This window comes from Bos grunniens, chromosome 6, assembly GCF_055505025.1.
Source record: "Bos grunniens cultivar Pamir isolate PY7600 chromosome 6, Bosgru_T2T1.0, whole genome shotgun sequence".
In the NCBI taxonomy this organism is placed as follows: Eukaryota; Metazoa; Chordata; class Mammalia; order Artiodactyla; family Bovidae; genus Bos; species Bos grunniens.
The window spans coordinates 12620587-12639230 of NC_141170.1; the positions used below are offsets into that span (position 1 = coordinate 12620587).

General features: G+C 47.9%; 1 protein-coding gene and 1 long non-coding RNA gene across 11 annotated transcripts in view; one reads left to right on the top strand and one right to left on the bottom strand.

Annotated features, from left to right (window-relative positions):
- Positions 1-18644, top strand: part of SLC2A9 (solute carrier family 2 member 9) — a 233564-nt gene that overhangs the window by 167913 nt on the left and 47007 nt on the right. The gene's annotated exons all lie outside the window — the stretch shown is intronic.
- Positions 1840-15394, bottom strand: LOC147370284 (uncharacterized). 3 transcript variants are annotated; one of them, XR_015165153.1, is made up of 5 exons: positions 15275-15387; positions 9439-9556; positions 4641-4735; positions 2866-3089; positions 1840-1966 (listed from the first exon to the last, which is right to left on the bottom strand). It is a non-coding gene; the product is annotated as an uncharacterized LOC147370284 (long non-coding RNA). The 3 variants fall into 3 exon arrangements; XR_015165154.1 differs by lacking the exon at positions 9439-9556 and having other exon boundaries at positions 15275-15394; XR_015165155.1 differs by lacking the exons at positions 4641-4735; positions 9439-9556 and having other exon boundaries at positions 15275-15394.

Genomic DNA, 18644 nt, shown 5'->3' on the forward strand with positions numbered 1-18644 from the left:
CTTTTTGTGTAAAGGGCAAGACAGTAAATATTTTCCAGGCCCCACAGCCTCCACGGCCACTCTGCAGCTCTGCAATGGTAGTGCAAATGCAGCCACAGACAGTGTGTAAATGAAAGATGACACGGCTGTGTCCCGAAGAAACCTTACTCACGAGCAGGTGGCAGGCTGGGTGCGGGCTGTAGGCTGTAGTCAGCTGATGTCTGATTTAGTATGTCTCCCTCGGTCTAGAAAATAAGCTCTGAAAGAACCTGTTTGTGCTTCATTATCTTATCCTCAGAGCTCAGAAGGGAGCCAGAACAGGCACTGTCATGGCTAAAGCTCTTCCAAGAAGGGGACAAGTCACCCCTAAAATGACTTGGTTAAATGCAGAGGCCATGGCTGAGGGCTTCCCTGGCCCCATCCTGCCCCATCCTGGCCTCACACATAGTAGCGTTCAGGCATTAAGCTCTCTTGATTTCACGGGATGTCTCTCACACATCGCCCCCAATCTGCATGATAGTCTTGAAATTAGGATTAACTGCTCCTGTTTACAGATGAGAAAATAAGCCCGGAGAGGTTACACGGTCCCCTAACATAAACCAGCTGGAAAAGTTTGGAGTCAAGATTGGAACCCAGATCTTTAAAACCTGCACTCTTTCCACCTTGTTGCAAAGGATAGCAGTTCACATCCATGCACTGTTCTGAGCTTTTCCAGCATTTTCCAACCTCTGATCTCTGTCGCCTGATCTAGTCCTTACACCAGTTCTCTGATAATAATAATATTTATTGAGCACTTACTATGCTCCAGGCCCTGTTCTAAGTGTTTGAATGCTCATAAACATCCTATATGAATATTAGATAACACAGAGTCAGGTTGTCAAAATAAAATAGTAACAATCAGGGATTTCACTCAGACTCAAACTTGACTAATAATTCTCAGGATACTGGTCATCATAAGATGTAGGTGAAGTTTAAAGCCATCAGCACGGCTCCCTAGATTCTTCCTTGAAGATTAGAGTGCACTCTGGTCCAGATTAAACTCCCAGGGTCTCTGAATAAAACATGCATGACAACACACTTCCAGAGTGCACTCTGGTCCAGATTAAACTCCCAGGGTCTCTGAATAAAACATGCATGACAACACACTTCCAGAAACTATTTTATTCATGACGCATCTTCATTTTCACTTTGATAATTACACAGCTGACACTGACATTTTCCAGTGAACTCTCCCCATAGCTATACATCCCATTCTAAATAAACCAGGTAAAGCATCCTAAAAGCATTTGTACATAAGGACTCTCTCTTATCTTTCTGCTTCAAGTACCATTATGAGACTGGATTAGCAAGTTTATAAACAGAATGGACTAGTTATTATTTTTTCTCTATTTTCCCTCTCCCTATCCCAGCTGTAAAAGGTGAATTATAGGTAAGCTGTAAAACCTTCCCTTCCCAAACTAATTTTATAGCCTTTTTATAGATGAAAAGCAAAAATCTTAATTTAATCATTTCCCCAGGCCTCATAGCTAAGAGGCGAGGGCTGGATTAGAGTTGACACCACCGTGTTCTAGGACCTGTAATCTTAACTCTGACCTATGCACATGGCTACGACTTAGTGGCTGAACAACAGCAATGCACATGGTCATTACTCACTGACAGCTTGCTAAAAGGTGGGTGGAATCAGGCCCGTCAGGAAACTGACCTGCAGAACTGACACAGGATCTGGGACAAGAGAGGAAGCTTCTGTCTTTATCCTCATGTGATAGGTCTACTCTGCATTATCAGGAATCAGTCCTGTTTGTGTCAGTACAGAAAGGTACAATTTGCCATTTGTATCTAGTTGTCAAATGTCCGTGGCTGAAGGTGAATTCAGAGCACTTTGATTTTCATGGTTTCTTGCTGTTCTTGCTTCAAACGTTATCTGTACACACAGGTCAGGAGCAGTCTTTCTTCTTTGCCTCAAACTCACATATCTAAATCATAGCACCTATTGTTGACACAAAGGCTGTGTGACACATACAGACCTTCACGATGAGGTGGAACAGAACATGGGGACGCTTTCCGAGCTCCCAGGGGACCTCAGAGATTCTTTGGCAGATGAGAAACTGCCCAGGAGCTGGGATGAATTAGAACTAAGGCATCCTCAGTTTGTGAAAGAACAGAAAAATTTTCAGTCCAGTTATTCACTGGAAGATTAAGCTATGCTTTCCCTGCCAAGAAGTCCTCTCACTATGACTTGATTGCTTCTACTGATGGGGAACTCTTTACCTAACAAACCAATGCTGTGGTCCAAGGTCAGGGAACTATGGCTTGTGGGCCAAATCTTGCCCATGGCCTATTTTGTATGACCTATGAGCAATGAATGGTGTTTACATTTTAAAGGGAAAACAAGAAGAATGTGTGACAGAGACCATCTGCAGTGGCCTAAAAAGCCTCATGTATTTCCCATCTGGCCTTTTTTCAGAAAAAGTTTGCCACCCCTTCTAGAATCCCTCAGTTCTGACCTTTGGAAGAAGGGAGAGTGAGCTAGCTTATGAGGGAGGGAAAGATGAATTTCAATACAGCAGAAATGCCAGGATATAAAAGGAGGTTAATAGCAAAGGAACCACAAATAACCCAGCCAGGCCCGAGCAGTGGTTCTCAAACACTGCTGAATTACCTGGGAAGCTTTCAAAAGTCCTGATGGTCAGGCTGCATCCACGGCCAACCAAACCCTAAGCTGGCGGTGGGACCCAGGCCACATTTTCTAACACTCCCACGTGATTCCAGCTTGCAGCCAAACTTGGAAATCCCTGGGCTAGAGCCAGCTTTCCCAACTCTGTCTGAAAGCATTACAATCCCCTGAGGGGTTTAGAGAACTACAGTGAATGCTGATTCGGACCTCACCTGACACAGGCTTCCTTGGACCTCCAGCGTTGAACCCGGTGAGAACCGCTGTCCAAGATGGGTTGGGGGCGGGGGCACATCCCAGGACCCGTCGGAAGTCAGTGAGGAGCTGGAGGCAGGTCCAGGGGCGTTACGTTAAGATTTACTCTGAGCTCCAGAGAGGTCTGTTTCAGGGGGATATTTAAGCATGAACTTCACGGGGCAGGTTTGCTGTGGGAAGAGATCTGGAAGGCAGATGGATGGGAAAATATATGTAGTCAAGTGGCATGAGCCAGGGGCCAGGTGGGAAACCCAGGCTACAGGAACTGAGGACCAGACTAGGGCCGGGGGCCTGGGCAGTGCCAGCTGGCAGGGACCCCATGGACATGGGCCCTGGGCTGAGTCAGGCCACTGAGGGGAAACCCACATCCCCGAGTGGGATTTGAGCGCTCTTCTGTTTTGTTCTGATAACAGCTGTTCTCCCAGGAAGAACAGTGAGTGCTGACATGATCTCTCCGTGGACAGATTGGTCGTCTTCTCCGTGCACTTAAACAAAGATGCTAAATTGAACCCATCTGCACACCTGCCTGAAAGGCCTTCTTGACCCAGTCCACAAAATCTGCCTTCTGTGCTTTTTCCCAAGCTCTCGTCCTTCTTGCGGTGACTTTGGCTCCCCTCCCAACATTTGCAAATGCTGCCTTCTCGTGATCATGACTGAGTGCTGAGTTTCAGGGATTTTAGACTCTGCTCTCCATCAGTGTCTGGGAGGCTCCCTAAGGAGAGGTCCAGGTGCACCCCCCAATCTCGGATCAGACACCTCATGTTCACCCAGCAGCTGGGTGTCACCCACTCCAGCTACTGTAGCCACAAGGTTGACCAGGGCTTAGAAACTTCACTTGGACTCATATCGACAGCACATAGCTTAAGCCCCCGGGGAAATTACATGTCCAGGGGGCACTGCCACTGGAATTGTGAGATCATGTTGCATCTTGCTAAGTGGACCGGAAGGAACAGGTCCCCGGAAGAGCTGCCCTAGGAAAGCATGGCTCGGAGCCGATGGGAGAAAAATGGCCAAGGGCCTCCCAGGCAGCCTGCCCCTCCATGATTAAATGAAAAAAAAATCATCTTCCCAGGAGAGAAGCTGTACTTTGCCCGAGGCAGCTTCTGTGGTGAGTGGATCAATGCAAGGAGACTTGACAGTGAGCTGAAATTAGGTGAAGGGACAGAAGGAAAATGAGAAAGGCAGTTTCCTGCTACATATTTTATTTGTGTGCATAACCCCAAGGCAGTGGCAGAGAGGCCTAATAAATGAGGCCCAGGATAAAAGAGCTTTATCTTTGAGGGAAAGGAGATGATCCTCAAAGCATGTCAACTGCAGTTTGAAAAGTCTTAACGATGAACAGACTGTGCTGGCTCTGAGTTCAGCCTTCTAAGGGCAGTTTACCAGCCAGTGGGGAGGACTGATGCACCCTGGTCCACGCAGCAAGATGAAGTTGATCACTGTTCGTATAAATGGGTGAATCAGGATCTGATCTGAGCTTTCCAGAAGGCTTGTGATGTCCCGATGAGGGAGTATGCCAAGCGCCCAGGGAGTATGTGATGATGTTTAAATGATGTTAGTTGCTCACTCGTGTCCAACTCTTTGCAACCCCAAGGATTGTAGCCCATCGGGCTCGTCTGTCCATGGAATTCTCCAGGCAAGAATACTGGAATGGGGTTGCCATTCCCTTCTCCAGGGGATCCTCCCAACTCAGGGATAGAACCCAGGTCTCCTACATTGCAGGCAGATTCTTTACCTGTTGAGCCACTGGGGAAGTTCAGGACACTCCTATCACTCAGGAAATTCCAAGGGTTTGAGGAACTCCATGTTTTGTGCCAGGAACTGTGCTCTCTGCCAGAAACCAGGGGGAAAAGCCAAATGTATATTTATTATCCCACAGTGCCAGGCTCTGGGCCAGGATTGCAGGTAAAGAATGAATGAGACAGCGTTGCTGCCACCACGGAAGAGCAGCTGCACAGTGTACAAATGACTCACCCAAGGTCACACAGCAAGAGCAGCAGAGCTGAGAGCGAGACCCAGGCAGTGACCCTCCAGACCCTCTCTCCCCACCAAGCACCCCGCCTGGCATGGCTTGGTGGCTCATACTCCTGCGGTCCTGGGTCCTGGGGCCCGTGGGAGGGTTCTCAAATATCCCATCCAGACATTGATCTGTCTATAGACTGAAAAGATGCGCAACCTGGAAGGTGAGAATTAATTTAATTCAGCAGACAAAACTGAGGACAAAACTAAGCCCAGGAGGCAGCCTGAGACAGCTCTGAGAGACTGCTCCAAAGAGACAAGGGAGGAGCTGGGATATACAGTTTTTTCAGCAAAGACCAGGTAGTTGGAACATCAAAAGATTACTGTTCATTAAAGAAAACAGATATCTTAAGGATGTTAAGGAATTTAGTGCTTTTCTGTGTCTTGGGAAGATGCAAGAGTCTGAGCTCACTGAAATCATTCCTTTGATCTGCACCTTAGCTAGTGGAGGCCAGTATCCTGTTTTTTCCGGGCTTCCCAGGTGGCGCTAGTGGTAAAGAACCCGCCTGCCAATGCAGGAGATATAAGAGACGAGGGTTCAACCCCTGGGTTGGGAAGATCCCCTGGAGGAGGGCATGGCAACCCACTCTAGTATTCTTGCCTGGAGAATCCCATGGACAGAGGAGCCTGGCGAGTCACATGGGGCAGAGTCCATGGGGTCACAAAGGGTCAGACACAACTGAATCGACTTAGCATGCATGCACGCGTCCTGTTCTTTCCAGTCCTGAGTCCCCTGGGGTGCACTATTGGGGTGACTGCAGGGACTGGCAGCCCATTTGCCTCCATCCTGAGTCCCCTCAGGGCTCACCACTGGGGGCAGCTGTTTACTAGTGTGGCAGGCAACAGTTTTCATTCACCACAGTTAGACGTCCACCTTGGACCTTTCACCCTCTGTGGCCTTGGCACCACGAGCCTTTGGAGCACTGGCCACAGAGGTCCACTGAGGGTGGGAGAGAGGCCAGAAGTCCACCTGTTCAGCCACTGGCCAAGGTTGCCCCTTGAAGGGGACCCTCCCACAGGCACTGTTGGAAGTGCCAGCCAGGATCTGGGAACTGAACTTTGAGAGTCCACCCTGATGGAGCCCATGAGACCCAGAAAGGGGAGAGCCTAAGCCCAGCAGACCCAAGAGGAGAGCCTGGGGAGGGGGGAAGGGAGAAGAGTCAAGGGAAATAGAGTCCAAACCACACACATGTGTGACATGAACTGAGCGCCAGCCTGGCACCTGCTCTGCCTAGTGGGGAAGAGATGGAAAACATGCTGCTCCTGCCCTGGAGGAGCCCACGGGAGACAGACCTGGGAATGGATAATCTCATTCAGTGGATTTACCCGAGGGCAGGAGCGGGAAGAAAGGAGGTGGAACCAGGGGATGTCAAGTGGCCAGCATTTGGGCGAATGTTGCTTGGACATGATCCCATTGAATTCTCTCGAGTCTGCAAGGTTGGATCCATCATCTTACAGCTGGCAAAGGTGGATGGAAGTCGAGAGTCAGCCCTGCTCTGTCTGCCTCTGAACCCCATGCCATGGGGCAGGCGCTGTGCCAGACCCAGTGCGTGGGCGAGGTTCTGTCCCTCGGAAATGCTGCCCCAAGAGGAAGCTCAGCGAGCAGACAGCAAGGCCTCAGCTGCCTGGTCAGGGGTCAGGGCAGGAGGCCAGGCCCTGCTTGGAAGAGATCCTCCCCAAGTATGAGTCTAGCACAATGCCTGGCAGTTATAGGTACCCAGACATTTCTGCTTGTTGAGTGAATGAATAAATGAGAGAGTAATTCCATCCATGGCCTTGGCCTCCACTCTACATTAAGTAGGCCAGAATTTAGATGGAGGTCAAGTCAGATGATTCATTTCCCCTCAGAAGTTAAGAAACTCTGTGCAAAACAGAGTAATAAGTACATCAATCTCTAACTTTCTTGATCAAGGAGTAATGATTGGGTGGAAGATATCAGTCTATATACATTAAAACGATTAGAGCTATAAATCAAGAGATCTTAGCCTGACACCAAATAGGTATACAGTCCTAATTTTTTTTAACGGTTTAATGACAATAAATGGGAATCTCTCACAAGTCCAGGCTTAAAAAAAGTAGCAGTCATTGCTCAGGACATATTTGTATCTCTAAAAGGGATTGATGTAGAAGGTGAGGTTGAACTCCAGTAGTGTGGATTCTAATTCTTAGCTGTCTCCATGCAGTAGCGGATACCAAATGCCCACGCCCATTACCTTCTGGGATCTGGGGTGAGGACTTATGAGATAACCTCTTTCTAAAACTGCCCTGCAGACTCTCAACTATCATAGAAATTTGCAATTAGGTCAAGGACCAACACGAAGGTATTGTCAGCTGGGATTTTAAAGGAAATTGCACAAATGGCCTATTTTCAGAGGAGAGGCAGGTGAATGGGTTCAATAGAAAAGATGGAGACATGTGATAAATACGGACAGAGGGAAGTGCCACCCCCCCGCCCCGCCCCCGCCAAGCCTGAGCAGGCATCAGGGAGATGAATTTTAATTAATATTCGTTTCTCCCAAATAAGAGAAATTAGATACTAAGAAACAATATTGCACTGTGAAGACTGAGCTTGACGCTCTGTGGAGCTCTGTGGACCGTTACTATATTTAAGACTTTTGCCACCATCTCCACCTCCAAGAACTAATTTTCATCCCAGTTGAGAATGCATGATGGAGGTAAACGCGTAGATTTTTTTTAGTCAGTCCAAGCTGTAACTTCATCCCCAAGAGCATGAAGAGGAATGAGAAACGTCCCAACCAGGAGCTTGGAACCCAGGTTAGAGGCAGTTTCCAAGTAAAGAAAAAGAAGAGGAAGTAGTTGGCTCTCACTGGAGAAGGGGGCTGGATTGACAGTTGAGGCTCAGAAAGGTTAAGTGCTCCACCCAAAGTCACACCGCAAATGATCAGGGGAGCCAGGATTCCAGTTCAGGTTGGTGTGAATCTAGAGCCCAACCTCTTAACATCCACACACAGTAGGCTACCAAGAAAAATCAGGACCATGGCACTGTGGAAGCGTGGAGAAGACCCTTACCGGGACTAGTGGGAAGTCAGGTTACCTGGAGCGGGTAAAGTTAAACTGATTTCTGAGTGTTGAGTTGAAACGAGCCGAGCCACCAATCATGGGTTCTCAGAGCGTGCACTGCCCACAGTGCCACGTCTAAAGACACATCATCCCCGTGTTAGACAGACACAAACATAGGAGAACATCGGCCCATAGGCAAACCCAGCCGTGCATACAGTCAGGAAAGCACGCCTCGCACAGTGGTTCACACATACACGTACACCTGCGTGTGTGACCCCCCTCTCCAGATGTTCCCCAAGGTTCCTTTCTTATCCACTCTCAGCAGCCTGATGGCCATCCCTTGCCTGACTTCATATCTGGCCTGGGTGCCCACCATCAGGGTGGGAGGTGGGAGGAGCCCAGTTGTGCCTGGCCTGGGGGAGCAGATGGTTGGCACGCGTGGTCACCAGCCAGGGCTGCCGCCTGCCAGGTGTCTGGAGAGTTTCCTCAGTGAAGCCAAGCTGGGCCACGGTGTGTGATGGTTCAGGTCATACAGAAACCTACTTAATTTAAGAAGTCTTTTTCCTTGAGGAAGGGACACATTTTCTTGTTTGCAAAAGTGCCATTTGGGTCAGCGGTGGCCCAGCTATAAAGAAAAGGAAGGAACATCTGGGCAGAGGCCAGAAGTCAGAAAGCAGAGTGTGTTGGTGGATTCTGAGGACACAGAGTGTTACAGGAGGAGAGAGTGGGAACGCGGGGGCAGCAGGGAAGGTCCAGACACAAAGAAAATGGAGCCAGGTCATTGCGGCCTTCACAGGCTGGAAGAGCTATTAGTAGACTTTGTCCTCCCGGAAGTAGGCAGCCACTGAGGAGTTTCAGGCTACAGTGTGACATTATCAGACTGCTGTTTTAAAAGTCTGTAGTGTGGAGACTGAGTGGAGGGGAAATACGGAAGATGGGAGAGGCTTGAATGCATGCATGCTCAGTCACTAAGAGACATGTCCAGTTCTTTGCGACCCCATGGACTGTAGCCCTCTAGGCTCCTCTGCCCCTGGGATTCTCCAGGCAAGAATACTGGAGTGGAATGGGGTACTATCTCTTCTTCCAGGGGATCTTCTTGACCCAGGGATCAAGCCCAAGTCTCCTGCATCTCCTGCATTGCAGGCAGATTCTTTACCACTTGAACCATCTGGGAAGCCTGGGAGAGGCCTACTAGGCGTAAATTAGGGGTTATTAAGGAATTTGTATTAGGGAGCTATCACTGTGTAACAAATAACCCCAAAACTTAGCAGATTAAGCAATGCTGCTGCTGCTGCCAAGTCGCTTCAGTCGTGTCCGACTATGTGCGACCCCATAGACATAACCGTCTATAACTGCCAACATCACCAACTCAATGGACATGAGTTTGAGCAAGCTCCGGGAGATGGTGAAGGACAGGGAAGCCTTGTGTGAGGCAGTCCATGGGGTCTCAAAGAGTTGGATACAGCTGAGCGACTGAACAACAACAAACCTACCATTGCTCCCAAGTCTGCGCCCTGACACAGTAGTTTTGCTCCACCTGGCCCAGGCTTTGCTGATCTTCATGCAGATTGGATGGATTCCAGTCAGTCCAAGGTGGCCTCAACCACTGATCTGTAATCAAGAGGAGTGACTCAATGTCTGTCACCACCCAGCAGGCTAGCCCAGCTCATTTACACGATGTTAGACAAGTCGTAGGAAAGAAATGTGCAAAACCTGCCAAGGTCCAGGCTTGACATCACTACTGTCCCTTTCTCTTGGCCAAAGGGAGTCAAAAAGCCAGCTCAGAACTAAGTGTGGAGAAACGATTTTACCTCCATTTGGAGGGGCTGAAAGTACCATGGCCACTCTGCAATCCCTCCAGAAGCTGTGACTGTAGACTAGGCAAGGGATGACAACTCAGGACTCTCATTTAGGGAGAAATAGATGTCATCCGTTCATTTACCCATGTCACAAATAATTATTGAATGCAAACTGAAAAAGCCATCCTTCAAGTCCTGGCAATACAGTGGTGAGCCAAACGCACACACGCACACACACGCACACAGCCCCTCCCCTCGAGGGAGCTTACTTTAAGTGACAGTCAGAAGTTAGCGTTCCTGCTGGAAACGTATGACATACTCCACTGACATAATTTGAAAAGGCAAACTGCAGTGGTGAAGACAGGCTACAGGATAATGTCCAAGACCCTAATTATTTGGAAGGTCTCAGCATATGACGTGAACACCCACTCCCCCACTTATTGGCTGTGCATAAAGCAAAGCAATTTACAGAAAGTTAATTCATCAAAAGTCGACTCACTGGTCAAATCGCTGAAAGCCATGTCATAGAGAAAAACTCTTTGCAGAATTTATCTTATTTCTTTTAATTATCTCTCAAGAATGTAGAGACTTTTGTATGGAACACAACAATTTTAACACCTTTCGTTGATTTCAGTGTTGCTGTTCATTTTGCCTGCATAAGTCAATTTGGAAAAATGTCCTCCCTTTTTTAAAATTTAGTTCCTTGGGGCAAAAAAAAAGCATAGCTGAGCGGCATAAAATATATCTGTGTCCACAGTAAGAATATATGTGTTCCTCGCTCTCCAAATCCATTTTATTCCAAAGACTGATACACACAGTAAGTAACAGGGTTTGGATAGCAAGAGATATATCAACACATTTATGTTACTTTCTTTGACTCCTGAGTTTGGAAAGACAGAGTTTGGATAGCAAAGGCGCAGAGAGCAAGAGATACGCACCCATCGGTAGATGACGCTTCTCTTACTCATGAGTGAATTTTATATCTTTGTCTTGGCGAATTGACCTCAGTGAAATGAGCTGCTGTTGCTGCTGCTAAGTCACTTCAGTCGTGTCCGACTCTCTGCGACCCCATAGACAGCCTCCTACCAGGCTCCCCCGTCCCTGGGATTCTCCAGGCAAGAACACTGGAGTGGGTTGCCATTTCCTTCTCCAGTGCATGAAAGTGAAAAGTGAAAGTGGAGTCACTCAGTCGTGTCTGACTCTTAGTAACCTCACGGACTGCAGCTTACTAGGCTCCTCTGTCCATGGGATTTTCCAGGCAAGAGTACTTGAGTGGGGTGCCATCGCCTTCTCCGAGCAGTGAAATGAGAGGCTGTGCCAAATTCAGGCTTCCCTTGTGGCTCAGATGGTAAAGAATTTTGACTATAATTTGGGAGACCTGGGTTCAATCCCTGAGTCAGGAAGGCAACCCCACTCCTGTATTCTTGCCTAGAGAATTCCATAGACAGAGGAGCCAGATTAGGGGCTCTAGCTGGGTGTCTGTGTTTCAGAACCCACTGTTTTTCTCCCTATCCACCATCCAGGCTGCTGGGTAGGCAACAGGATTGGCATTTTAGCACATTTTCTGGAAGATTCCCAAATAGACAGTTTAGCCCAAAAGCACTGTCTTGTTTGTAGAAGTTTTCAGGCTTAGTAACCAACTCTGGGGCTACCCAGAGACCCATACCTGTAAGCTGGCCAAACTGACCACTGGCTACCCACTTCTCCACAGCTCTCAGGACAACACAAAAGTCTTTTGAGAATGCTGACAGTGTGAACAATCGAGTATATAGCCAGCATTTCAGATTCTGTGCTGAGTATTTCACTCAAGCCATCTTACCCAGCCCTCAATGAGCCCTGCAGGCAGATTGTCTTATTCCCATTTTGACCATGAGGAAGATGAGCCTCCAAAAGTTTGTGGCTCCTCTAAGTCATACATGTAGATGCTACTGATGTCAGAGGGTGGCGATGTTTGTGCTCTTTTCTACCATAATGCAGTGAACATTGATTCTCCCTCCAAGATTCACATTCACTCAGAACCTCAGAAAATGTCCCTGTTTAGAAAGAAGATCATTGCCTGTGTAATTAGCTAACGATCTCAAGATGACATCATTCTAGAGCCAGTTCAGTTCAGTTGAGTCACTTAGTTGTGTCTGACTCTTTGCGACCCCATGGACTGCAGCACACCAGCCTTCCCTGTCTATCACCAACTCCCGGAGCTTGCTCAAACTCATGTCCATTGAGTCGGTGATGCCATCTAACCGTCTCATTCTCTGCCGTCCCCTTCTCCTCCTGCCTTCAATCATTCCCAGCATCAGGATCTTTTCCAGTGAGTCAGTTCTTCGCATCAGGTGGCCAAAGTAGTGGAACTTCAGCTTCAGCATCAGTCCTTCCAATGAATATTCAGCACTGATTTCCCTTAGGATTGACTAGAGCCAGGGTGGGCCTTAAATCCAATGACTGGTGTCTTATAAGACAAGGAGAGGACAGAGAGAGAGACACAGTGGTAATGTGAAGATGGAGGCAGAGATCAGAGTGATGATCCTACAAGCCAGTGTCAGCAACACTGCACGTTAGGAGAAAGGCCTGGAGACTTCCCTGGTGGCACAGTGGATAGGAATCCACCCGCCAAAGCAGGGAACACGGGTTCCATCCCTGGTCTGGGAAGATTCCACGAGCCGTGGAGCAACTAAGCCCACGCTCCACAACTCCTGAGCCTGCACTCTAGGGCCCGGGAGCCCACAACGACTGAGCCCCTGTTCCACAACTACTGAAGGCCTTGGACCCAGAACCTGTGCTTCGCAACCAGAGAAGCCACTACAATGAGAAGCTTATGCAGCTCAGAGAAAGCCCGCGTGCCACAATGAAGACCCAGCACAACCAAAAATAAATAAATAATACAAACGATTTTAAAAATAAAAAAGAGAAAGGCATGGGATGGTTTCTCCCTCACAACCTCCAGAGAAAACTAACCCTACCAACACCTCCATTTCAGACTTCTCGCCTTCAGAACTGCGAGAGAATAAATATGTTGTTTTTAGTCACCGCGTTTTGGTGATGTGTTAGAGCAGCCCTAGGAAGCTAGCCATGATGTTGGCAGGAAAATATTTTCTGTCTCCCAGGCAGCAGTCGACGTGGGGCCAGTGGGCTTTGGAAATGACAGACTTCCATCATCCAGCTATCCTCATCCGCATCATCACTAATGCCAAACAGATGGTGGGGCAAGCTGCTCTCCAAGCTCATGGTGAGCTTTCTGCTTATTCAGGAAGACCAAGGGGAACTTTTAGAATTAATATTATCTTCCTTAGGCAGAGCACCTGTTCAGAGCTAGGTACCACAGTCACCCTCATCCTCAGAGCATCCTGCCAAGGAAACACTCTATTTGCGACAGGGTCACCTGGGCTCCAGGAACCTGCCTTGCTCGCATCACACAGTCAGAGATATCCCAGGATTTGAACCTACATCTATCTGACTCTGACATCACCTTTCCTGCCACTGTCCCTCCTGTTTTTCCAGACACTTCATTTCCTTCCTTATCTCTTTTCTGCAGCCTAAGGCAGAGTTAATTAGTGAGTTTATTTCCTGTCGTGTTAATTCGGCAGTGCGCTCTATGACTGTCTGCCAAGTTGTCCCCAGAAAAGATGGTCCCTCAGAAGCAATCCTAAGCAAACGCTGTTCTGAGAGTGAATTTGAGCCCTCCAGGGTTTCAGGGCAGAAGCCTGGATCTGCAACAGAAAGATGGAAAGTTTTGAAAACACTGGTTCTACAGCCCCAGAGTCGGTGACACCCCCTTGGCTTCTAGACTTCCCTGTGATTCCCCCAGCAGCAGTCTTCCTCCTGGCTGGGATGGAGCGATCCTGGGACCAGGCAGGGGGATTTGCCACTTAGTTGTTCCTTGCAGCCTCTGAGATGGTGAGAGTAGGAGTCTCTGTTTAGGTGATTAGTGTCCCATGGCTGCTATACCCAAGTGCTGCGAACAAATGGCTTTAACAACAGAAGCCTCGTCTGTCACAATCTGGAGACCGGACGTCCAGAATCAAGGTATCAGGAGAGCTGAGCTCCTTCAGAGGCTCAGAGGAGAATCTGCCCACACCTGCCTCCTGGCTCCTGATGGCTGCCAGCATTCCTTGACTTGTAGCCACAGCCCTCCAATCTCTGCCGCCTCTTTGTGTTGCCTCCTTTTCTATGTACTCCCAAGCCCCTCCCACTTCTCCCTTACAAATGTGGTTAAAAATAAATTCACAAGCTGAAGGTTGAGAGTTATGTTTTATTAGGCAGGAAATTTTAGGACATCAAGTCTGGGAGGCAGCATCTCAAGTGACCCAAGAGAAGTGCTCTGAGAGGGGTGGTGGGGGAGGAAACAAGTTATATCAAACGAAGTTATATTAAGACAAGTTATATCAAACAAGTTATATCTTGCAAGTTATATCAAGACAAGTTATATGAAACAAGTTATATCTTGCAACGAAGAGCAGGTAGTCTGACTTCAAAATACAATTGTTAATAAAAGAAAACCAGATATCTCAAGTTAAAGAACTCAGCCCTTTTCTATTTATGGGCAGATGCAAGAGTCTGGGCTCACTAAAATCATTCCTTTTATATGCATCTCGGCTATCTGGGCTTCCCTTGTGGCTCAGCTAGTAAAGAATCCACCTGCAATGCGGGAGACCTGGGTTTGATCCCTGGGTTGGGAAGATCCCCTGGAGAAGGGGAAGACTACCCACTCCAGTATTTTGGCCTGGAGAATTCCACGGACTGTATAGTCCATGGGGTGGCAAAGAGTCAGACACGACCGTGCGACTTTTTCACTTTCAGCTGTCTGGGACCAGTATCCTGTGTTTTCACATCCTGAGTTCCCTCAGGGCTCACCTGTTCACCCTTGGTGGTGGCTACAATCACTGATGACTGTAACATTCTCTATTTACTGACATGGCAGGAAAGATGTATATGATTGCATTTAGAACCCATGCTGATAATCCAGGATAAGCACCTCCTTAGCCTGGATTTTAAGAACTTTAACTTAATCATCCCTTTTGCCATAGAAAGCAGTATTCACAGGCTCCAGGGATTAGGAGATGGGGTACATGGAGGGCCCCACCTTGCTCCTGTGATGGCAGAAGGGCTCACAGTTCAGCAATTGCACCCCTCAATCTCCACACAAATGCTCTCTCCTTCTCTCCTGTCTCACCCACTTCTAATCTCACTGTGGGTGAAGGGGCTCGAGAGCCAAGAACCAACCTTGTTGGCTGTCCCGTGCAGGCAGAAACCCGCAGCTGACTTTGGAATTGCCGCCTCTGTTGTGTCTTGGTTCTGAGTCCAAATGAAGCTCTGTTTTAACCTCCTGTTACCCATGCAATGTAAATGTTAACTAACACGACGTGACTACAAGGCAAGAAGTCACCTTTGCTAAACAGGGTCTGGAAGGTATAAAAAGGAGCAGAAACAGGGTCTTCTTTTTGAGGGATTACTAGAAGTAATTCTTGGGGGCAAGGCAGGGTGGGGCAGGGGCTGTGTCAGAGTCCTATGGCTGCTGTTACAAACCCCCACTTACCTCAGAACAAATGTACATTTATTCTCCAGGTTTCTGGGGTCCAGAAGCCTAAAACCATCGTCAATGGGACAGAGTCAAGGTGTCTGCAGGGCTGGTTCCTTCTGGTCTGGGAGAGTTTGTTTTCTGGCCTTTCCCTACTTAGAGGTTGCCCACATGCCTTGGCTTGTGGCTTCTTCCCCAATCTTCAAAGCCAACTGGGTAGCACCTTCTCTCCTCTCTGACCCCCTGCCTCCCTTTTATAAGGACCTTGTAATTTTATTGGGCCCACCTGGACTGAGGGTTTCCCAGGTGGCTCGGTGGTAAAGAATCCACCTGCCAGTGCAGGAGATGAAAGAGACACAGGTTCCATCCCTGAGTCAGGAAGATCCCCGGGAGTAGGAAATGGCAACCACTCCAGTATTCTTGCCTGGAAAATTCTTCCCTCCTCCACCAGAGGAGCCTGGTGGGCTGCAGTCCATGGTGTGGCAAAGAGTCAGACACAACTGAGTGACTGAGCAACTCTGCATGCACCTGAATTGGGTAGGATAATCCAGAAGAGGCTCCCCATCTCAAGATCCTAACATTATCATACCTGCAGCATCTCTTTTGTCATATCAGATAACATTCATGGTTTCTGGGGATTAGGAGTCAACATCATTGGGAAGGCAGGGGGTGGTGGTTATGCACATTCCAGGTAGTAGCAGCATTTCCTAAGGCTAACAGGCATGGGAAAGAAGGATATATTTGGAAATGGAAGGAAGTCAGGAGGCTGGTGGTGTCACGGGGGAGATGGGAATGTTGGCAGGAGGGGCTAAGAGGTAAGCAGGTCAAGATCAGACTCTGCCTCGTAATTCAACCAGTATTTGTTGTTGTTCAGTCGCTAAATCGTGTCTGACTCTTTGACCCCAGGGACTGTAGCATGCCAGCCTCCCTTGTCCTTCACTACCTCCCAGAGTTTGCTCAAAGTCATGTCCGTTGAGTTGGTGATGCCATCCAACCATCTCATCCTCTGCTGCCCCCTTCTCTTTTGGCTTTGGTTTTTTCCAGCATCGGACTCTTTTCCAAGGAGTTGACTCTTCACATCAGGTGGCCAAAGTATAGTGAGTGTATTAATTCACTTAGGCTGCCATAACAAAGTCCTACAGATCAGGTGGCTTAAACAACAGGAATGTGTTGTCTCACAATTCTAGAGGCAGGAAGTCCAAGTCAAGGAGTCAGCAGGGTTGGTTTCTTCTGCAGCCTCTCTCCTTGGGTGCGGAAAGCCCACTTCTCACCACGTTCCCACATGGTTGTCCCTGTCTATGTGTCAGCGTCCTAGTCTCCTCTTCTCGTAAGAATACCAGTCAGATTGGGTTAGGACTCATGCATATAACCTCATTTAATCTGAAAATCTACATTTCCAAATGCAGTCACATTCTGAGGTACTGGAGGTTAGGACTTCAATACATAAATTCCAGAGATGTCACAATTCATCCCATAACAGTAATCTAAAGTGAAGCTCCTAGAACAAGAACCTCCGTGGTTCAGGTACTTACTCTTCCTCTGACCAACTGACATGGGGCCAGTTGCTTAATCTCTCTGGGCGTCATCTGAAAATTAAAGATAACAATGGCACCCACCTCACTGGGAAGTTGTAAGGATTAAATGCATCCATTTGTTCAGTGAATAATTACTAATGGCAGCCATGTGCCAGGCACTCCTGTAGGTGCTGGGGAAAATGATAATGAACAAAAAAAAGACAAAATGCCTGTCATTCTGGAAGTACTGATGCTGAAGCTGAAACTCCAATACTTTGGTCACCTGATATGAAGAACTAACTCATTGGAAAAGACCCTGATGCTGGGAAAGATTGAAGGCAGGAGAAGATGGGGATGACAGAGGATGAGATGGTTGGATGGCATCACCAACTCGATGGACATGAGTTTGAGCAAGCTCCAGGAATTGGTGATGGACAGGGAAGCCTGGTGTGCTGCAATCCATGGGGTTGCAAAGAGTCAGACACGACTAGGAGACTGAACTGAACTGGAATGTGTATTATAATGAGACATTATCCTTTGTGTATCGTGAAGAAGGGAATGGCTACCCACTCCATGATTCTTGCCCAGAGAATCCCATGGACAGAGGAGCCTGGTGGGCTACAGTTGTCTATGGGGTCACAAAGAGCTGGACACGATTGAGCGACTAACACTTTGACTTTCTATCCTTTGTATAGGGAAACAATATAAAACAATATGAAATTCACTTATCAAGTATATTGGACTAGAATAAGCACTACAGAGAAATTTTGAGCAGGGAGGTGGCCAGGAAGCTTCTTTGGGAAGATTTTGCAACTTGTCAGAGAAGGTCCTAGAAGCAAGGTGTCAATTGAGCAAAAGATGTGAAACCATGAGGGAACAAAACATCCCGAGAGCTGAAGGAAGAGAACACAGAACAGAGGAGCAGTAGGCGACGACCCAAATGCTGATGCCCACGCGCTCAGAGCAGAGAGGAGAGAGGGCCTTCAAACCATCTCTTGGCTCTAAGCCGCAATCTCTCTAAGGCGCCATGTCTGCAAGAACAGAGTGTCTTTTAGACTCTACATTATTTGCTTTTGCTGTTGTGACAAATTATCACAAACTTAGCCAACGAAAACACCACTCATTAATTATCTTATAATTTGGTGCCCAAAAGTCTAAACTGAGGCTGCAGGGGAGCTCTTCTTACAGAAGTTCGAGGGGAGAATTTATTCCTTCCTGTTTTCTTCTTCTCAAGGCTGCTGGCAGATCTTTCCTCATCGTCTCTTGCTCCATCTTCAAACCTCTGCTTCTGTCATAACATCTCTTTTTCTGACTTTGACCCCCTTGCCTCCCTTTTTCATGAACCTTTATTTTAAGGACATAGAGCCCACCTTGATCAGGCAGGAGAATTTCCCCATCTCAAGATTCTTAATGCCATCTGCAAAGTCCCTTGGCCATGTAAGGTAACATTGTCACAGGTTCTGGGAACTAGAATGTGGATTTCTTTGGGGGGACATTATTCTATCTATCGGACATCCCTGGTGGCTTAGACAGTAAAGAATCCGCCTAATGCAGGAAATCCAGTTCAGTCCCTCGGTTGGGAAGATCCCCTGGAGAAAGGAATGGCTACCTAACTCCAGTATCCTTGCCTGGAAAATCCCATGGACAGAGGAGCCTGGCAGCTACAGTCCACAGATGGGGTTGCAGAGTCAGACATGACTGAGCGACTACTCACGCATGCATCCTATCTGTCACAGCATCCTTGATGCTCCAAGTCTGCACAAGGGGAAGAAAATGCAATATAAAGTGGAATTTCTCCTATTTTATGTTCCCCATGGGCCGCTTGATGTAGTCAAGAAACTATGGGCTTCATCCTCTTCCAGTCTTGGGCCCAA